The sequence below is a fragment of the Neofelis nebulosa genome, chromosome 8 (genome assembly GCF_028018385.1).
Source record: "Neofelis nebulosa isolate mNeoNeb1 chromosome 8, mNeoNeb1.pri, whole genome shotgun sequence".
Lineage (NCBI taxonomy): Eukaryota > Metazoa > Chordata > Mammalia > Carnivora > Felidae > Neofelis > Neofelis nebulosa.
The window spans coordinates 43272154-43278702 of NC_080789.1; the positions used below are offsets into that span (position 1 = coordinate 43272154).

At 40.7% G+C, this 6549-nt stretch overlaps 1 pseudogene; it reads left to right on the plus strand.

Moving 5' to 3' along the window:
- The first annotated feature begins 247 nt into the window (after positions 1-247).
- LOC131483802 (cyclin-G2-like) lies at positions 248-4878 on the plus strand (annotated as a pseudogene).
- Positions 4879-6549: the final 1671 nt, after the last annotated feature.

Genomic DNA, 6549 nt, shown 5'->3' on the forward strand with positions numbered 1-6549 from the left:
TGAAAAAAAAGAAAAGCCAAATTATAAAATATAAACAACTATGGAAGTCCCAGCAATGTGATGGTGGTGGCTAATCATAGGAAAATGCTCATGGAGTTAGCTAGTGGATATCAGAGACAAAGATGGGAGAAGTGTGGAGGAGAAAGGCATTCTAGCCTCACTGAGCATGAGCAAATGTTCAGAAGTAAGGGACAGCTTAGTATGTGCTGTGCTCTGCGCATGTGTGTTTCTGTACTCTTGTGAGTGCATGCACGTGCATGTTCGTGTACCGCTTTGTCTTTGCTGGAATTTGACTGGTCCTATAAGGAATGGCAGAAACCCAGAGGTATTGGTAGGAGCAGGTTCTGGGAGCCTTGTATGCCATGAGAAGGGACTTGGATTTTATTCTGAAGGTGAGTGGTCCTTAATCTTTTGACAGTGCTCCCCTTTGAGGATCTGTTGACAGCCCTGGAACCCCTCCAGAACAGTGAGGAGAGACTTGAACATGTTCCTAAGTTTAAGGGCTTCAAGATGGTTTATATCTTTTGCTCCAAATGCAAGCAAGTGACAAAAAATTAAATGAGCTACTCAATGAAGTTATTTTTTGTATGGATTTAAAATAAAGGATAAAATGAAAACCTTAAACAAATAAAGGATAAAATGAAAACTCTAAACAACAACAATAACACCGTGTGGGAAAAGATTGTAAAAGACAGTGTGATTGGTTAGGGGTAGAGGTAGAAATACTGTTAACGTTTGTTAAAAATTATAGTTAAGTATTCATGCCAAAATTTTAGCGGAAATCACCAGAAAGAATAAAAATGCAATCTTCAGCTTTGAAATCATCACAGAGGGGTACCTGGGTGGCTTAGTTGGTTGAGCGTCCTGATTTTGGCTCAGGACATGGTCTCCCTGTTCATGAGTTCAAGCCCTGCATCAGGCTCTGTGCTGATGGTATGGAGCCTACTTGGGATTCTCTCTCTCTCCCTCTTGCTCTGCCCCTCCCATACACACACACACACACACACACACACACACACAGTCTCTATTTCTCTCTCCCCTCTCTCTCTCTCCCTTACAATAAATAAATAAATAAACTTAAAGAAAATAAATCATCATAGAAAAAAAAGAAATATAAAAATATTTATCAAACAGAAGATAGGTAGGAAAGGAATCTATGAAAAACTGTGGCTAAACAGAAATCACAAAATAAGATTTAGTAAAATCCTAATACAATATCAGTAACTGTAATAAATACAATTAGGCTAATTTCATCAGGCAGATTTTATCATATTGAATAAAAATTTTAGCCACATGCTACTTATAAGGATACCCAAATTAAATAATTAATTACCTAAATTAAAACCATATCAAAATGGATGAGGAAATATATACCATTCAAAAAATGATCAAAAGAAAGATGAAAAAGCTAAATTAATACCAGACAAAATTGAATGTAAGCCAAAACACACTTGTGAAGATAAATCAAGGATACTACTTAAGAATAATAAAAAGAAGGTAAAAGGGAAGGAGATTTAAAAAACAGGAGGTACTGATGGAGTAGTAGGTCGTTTGGGAGAAGATGGGGTCAAGAATACACACGGATGAACATTCAGATTTTTTTGAAAAAGGGTGGGGATGGTTGGGAATGGGTGTGTTCCAACTGTTGGCCTTTCCTGGCTATGGTTGGAAAAATGGGGTTAGACATGGGAAGTCCATTCTCACTTATGTCCAGTGTTAGTAGCCACCCACCTATTCCACAGACATTCATCTCACTCTAAAGTTTTCCCAAGCTACTCGGCAGGTCTTGAAAGTGGTATTTCATTCATGTGCTCCCATTCTACCAGCTGCATTAAACTGTGCTTGTTTTCTGAGGTTCGGGGATAAGGTCCTAATGTTAGTACTGAATCAACTACCTACTGTCAGGAGCATGTGGTTCATATTTTTCTTTTTGGGTTTGCGGAAAGCAAATCTCGGAACTGCAGCTACATAATAAGCAAGAGGAGGCTGATTATTCGACAAACGATCACTGCACTTATTTTGGCAAAACTACAAAACATCAGCCAAGATGGCTCCTGCCAGTGGGGGAAGCTTTCCTCTCCTGCATTCTACACCCACTTCTTTTCACCAGATAAGGGTTCTGTCAGCGGTCTAGACCCCTTCTACAAAAGGCAGCCACAGAAGAGAGTTAAGAGGCTGGTACACACATATTAGAGTGACAAATGAACGTTATGTCAGATTTAAGTCTGGGGAGAAAACAAAGCCTGTTACTTAACATGACTCCTAGGCATTTAGTCATTGAACAGTACAAGCATAATGTAGGACATCTCCTCTGAATGCTAGCAAGCATAGTGTGAAGTCAGCTCTTGGGGAGATTTCAGGCATCAGAGTGAATCCAGATTGGCTTCTGTCATTTGCTATACTGTTTGAATCCACGTGATAGATGATAGTGTCTTGGTCAAGGATGATATCACTGAATTGGGATGATAGCTGCTAGGAGGCTCAAATTCTGATTATTCTTTGAAGGTGGAGCCAGAAGTCTATTCTAATGTTACATTTGTTATATGGCATTACATATTGCCCCCAAACCATATGTATACCTATGATGTTGTCCAATGTTTTAGAAATATCAAGTTAACTATGGAGCCCTTCAAGTAAAACTTAGTAGGCTGACCATCTTTGTCCAGCAGTTCTCCCTCCAAATTTTTCATTAAAATATCAGTGAAGAATAGTGGATGAAAGATTTTTTTTAAGTTTAGACAACAAACTTAATGGAGGAAATTTAATGGTTTTAGCAGACCATAAAAAAGAGGAATCCAAATGCCTATAAGAGGAGGAGTACCTGTAAGAATTGATCTAATTTCCCTTTCAGAATGCTTAGAACATGGAGTGAGGTATGATTAGCAACAGGAATGGTTGAAAATCTATATACAAATTGGTTGAATTGCCCTGGTCCCTTACACTTTCTGAGAAGTCAGGAAACTACCCCACCCACATGCATCATAGGTAATAGCAAGCTTAGTCTGGAGAAACTGAGCCCAAGGAGCCTCTGAGTTCAGAGACAACAGGCACACAGGATAAGGTGTGTGTGTGTGTGTGTGTGTGTGTGTGTGTGTGTGTAGGGAGTAAGAGTGGTAAGATAATGCAAAAATCTACATGCTGAAATGCAAGACCAGCAGGCTGCTTCTCCTGTCTAGCTCCTAGAATCCCAGACCAGGTTAATACCCTCCACCCATCAACACACACCCATGCACTTCTTCCAGTCAGCTTCTCACTTTTACATATGAAAGGACAGCCAACAATCAGTGGACATTCAAGAAAAGACAATTTTTGGAGCGCCTGGGTGGCTCAGTCGGTTAAGCATCCGACTTCGGCTCAGGTCATGATCTCGCGGTCTGTGGGTTCGAGCCCCGCGTCGGGCTCTGTGCTGACAGCTCAGAGCCTGGAGCCTGTTTCAGATTCTGTGTCTCCCTCTTTCTCTGACCCTCCCCTGTTCATGCTCTCTCTCTCTCTCTGTCTCAAAAATAAATAAATGTTAAAAAAAATTAAAAAAAAAAAGACAATTTAAGAGAGACAAAAACAAACAGGAAAACGCAACTTGCACAATAACAAAGACCATCAGTGGAACAGAAGAAGCCAAATAAAGTATAGTTAATACCATCAAGGGTGTGAGAAAAGATAGTCTGCCTATGAAACAAGAATGGGGTCCTATAATGAAAGAAAAATTCAGAGGGCAATTTTTAACTTTGGAAATTAAAAAATGATGAACAAAAAGAGGTTTTCTTTGGCCTCCACCAGTGGCGTGGCATGGCTCCAGAGGGGCTGGGGACATACAACCCCAGAGTCTGCAGGAGGAGATGTTGCCAGCAGGCAGGTTGGCATGGGCAGGGGCATGATGCTGGGGCTGTGAGGTTGAGAGGAGATGTTAGTGCCAGTGGAGAGTCGGATGCCTTTTGGGGGCACTGCTAAACTGGTGGGTACCTGACCCAGGGAAGAGTCTGTCCGGTCCCTCTGTGCTCAGCCATCTCTAGGCCAGATGCAGCATCTCCTATCTAGTTTGAAGGATCTGGGGGCGTAGATCTTTGGCAGTCTGGAATAAGTCTAGCTATCTGAGCTATTGAAAATCTCCCTGGAGTAAGAACAGAAATTGCAACCACAAAAAAAGAGGGCCAAGCTTGATGAAGGTTACCCTTGAGAACAATAACATTTTGTGTTGGAGACAGGAAAATGTAAAGACCTAAGGGATTTAACCAACATTTTGGGGGAATCTTGCACATAAACTTTCATCCTGGCTACCAATATTTTGGACAGATCCTTGGCTTTTACGACAAGGAGACCTAAGATTTGCCTCACATTGGAGTCTGTTGTGTTTGCTGGTTGCTGGCATAGTTGAACAAGAATGCATTTCTTTCACTCCTGAAGTAATCCAAATTAGTCAGTGTAAATGCACTGGTTCTGACAGAAAATGAAGGGAAAATATAATTCTGGAAAAAATTCAGAACTATGAAATGGAACAGGCTGCTGTCTTGAACTTTGTTCTACTTGTATAAGAACATTATACTTCATATTTCAGAAAGGAAGGAAATATCGAGCCTTGGTAACCTGGAAGCTCAGCTGAAAGCTTACAATTTTCAACTAGTCTTTTCAAAAGCAAAGCCATCTGTGTGAGCTTTGTACCTCCTCAGTCTGGAAGTACAAACGTAAGTCAGCAAATTATCACGAATATTCCTGCTTGTTATAAGGCATTTGAAGATTAATGGCACTGAGTTCTTTTATTGAAGGGAAGTAGTTTCTAAGTGTCTAGCTGAATATTTTTTCTCAAATGTTACAAGAAGTTGGTTTGGGTTGTTTCTCGGTGCAGCACCCAGACCTCCAAGACAGCAGCTAGGGTATTTCTGAGTTGTAAACAACACTAGTGGATAGCCACCTTGATGAAAGTGAGGACTCTGAAGAGGTGGGTTCTAAAGAATGAAGTCTCAGCAGCTCTGTCTCCATTGCAGTGATCAAAGATGCACTGTCTTTTTCAACTTGAAAGTGGCACAGTTTCCGTGCTTTCTGTTTTAGAAATCTAATTGTACTGTGTCAGAATTTAAAGTATGTATATAGTTTATAAGCAATAAATGGAGGACTGGGTAGTTTTTCATTCAGCCCTCGTCGAGGCAGGAATACATAGACTAGAACACTGTCGTCTATAATTATTCAGAGCAGATCTGGTCTATTTTCATATTCTAAACTATCAAATGGGTTAAGGCCTCTCAAACAATTGAAAATAACTTAAATATAGGCACTATGTTTTTCACTTTAAATAAAAATGATCTTTAGCTACATGTTAATACGATAATACATTTTGTGAGAAAGGATGTAGGAAGTGAAAGGAGAGAGCATTTGTTTTCTTGATGAAGTATGAAGTAAGAGGCAGAAATCTGCTGAGAATAAAAGAGAGTCCAGTCTGAGAGGGAAAGAGGTTTCAGGGGAGCAAGTTCTGAATGGGTTTTGAGGGGAATGTTGAAGGGAACTAATCAGAACAAGTAAAGTCCTGAAATGATACAGAGGTCCTAGCCAATGTTGGAAACCATGAATTCAGTAGTGCAAGATCAAAGAAAGAACCAGGGTTTTTTTATCTAGCATTACTAAGTTCCAAAATGCAGAAACCAAAAAAGGGTAACTCACTGCTCTAAGATTTGGGTTTGCAGGTTGCTGGTGATGAGGAACTTCAGATGAACAACCTTGTCAGTGAGAAAAGAAGGTAGACTAGGATGAAATCAACAAATAAAAAGAGACAGAGAGAGACAGAGCATGAACAGGGCAGAGAGAAAGGGAGACACAGAATCTGAAACAGGCTCCAGGCTCTGAGCTGTCAGCACAGAGCCCGACGCGGGGCTTGAAGTCACAGACCATGAGATCATGACCTGAACCGAAGCCGGACGCTTAACCGACCAAGCCACCCAGGCGCCCCTGTACCTTAATTTTTTTAAATGTTTTTTAAATTTATTTTTGAGAGAGAGAGAGAGAGAGAGAGAGAGAGAGAGAGAGAGAGAGCGCATGAGCAGGGGAGGGGCAGAGAGAGGGAGACACAGAATCTGAAGCAGGCTAGCTCCAGGCTCTGAGCTTTTTGCACAGAGTCTGATGGGGGGTTCTAACCCACGGACCACGAGATAAGCCCTTAGGAAAGGGCTACAGTGCAGAGGGGAAAAGGGTAAGGCAAAAGAGGTCTAGGGCATTTGAAATTAGGATGTGAATTTTTTGTCTATGTAAACTCTGAAATCACCTAGAATTGTGGTACAAGTATGGCAGAGAAAGACTCTGAACCAGCTCTGAAAGTCTACATTGAAAAAAGTGACCTTAACAAGCACAATATAAGATAAATTGTTTTAAATGAAGATAGATTTTTATTGGAAGATGAAAATGTAAAGGTCAGGAAGCAGAATTAGGGGGTTGGGGGAACGTCACCTCTACAATCTCTCGATATACACACTTTCCTGTGGACCTGGAGAAAAGAATAGCTTCCAGGCTTACGTGAATACTGAAAGTCATAATTAATCAAGGCCTATCTTCCTGTAGCATCCATTT